Below are 464 nucleotides of genomic sequence, written 5' to 3'. Positions count from 1 at the left end.
CGCGGGCTCCCGCACCGACTGTCCCCTGGGAAGGGTTCACCCTCATCAGCCAGAGCGGGCTGGGTGTCCCCTGGGAGCAGTGCCGCGCTGCTGGGGGGCGTGAGCGTGCATGCGTGTGTGCGCATCTCCCTGCGTGTGTCTGAGCGTCTGCTTTGGTGTGCCGTGTGGGTGCGTACACCCCGTGCGTGTGTGTGCACCCCGTGTGTGTGCGTGCACCCCATGTGTGTGCATGCACCCCGGTGCGTGCGCGTGCACCCCATGCGTATGCGTGCACCCCGCGTGTGTGCGTGCGGGCTGTACGCGTGTGCACGGCCTGCGTGCGTGATGTGTGGATGCGCAGCGTGTGCGCGCATGCGCGCACATGCACGTGCTGTTCACGCCTGTGCTCCGTGCACGCGTGTGCTCTGCGTGTGCCTGTGCGCGCGTGTGCTGTGCCTGCTCCGTCCACACGCAGCCCCACGGCA

Source organism: Aptenodytes forsteri, unplaced genomic scaffold, assembly GCF_000699145.1.
Source record: "Aptenodytes forsteri isolate BGI_AS27 unplaced genomic scaffold, ASM69914v1 Scaffold422, whole genome shotgun sequence".
Taxonomy (NCBI): domain Eukaryota; kingdom Metazoa; phylum Chordata; class Aves; order Sphenisciformes; family Spheniscidae; genus Aptenodytes; species Aptenodytes forsteri.
This window is presented reverse-complemented; position numbering follows the sequence as displayed.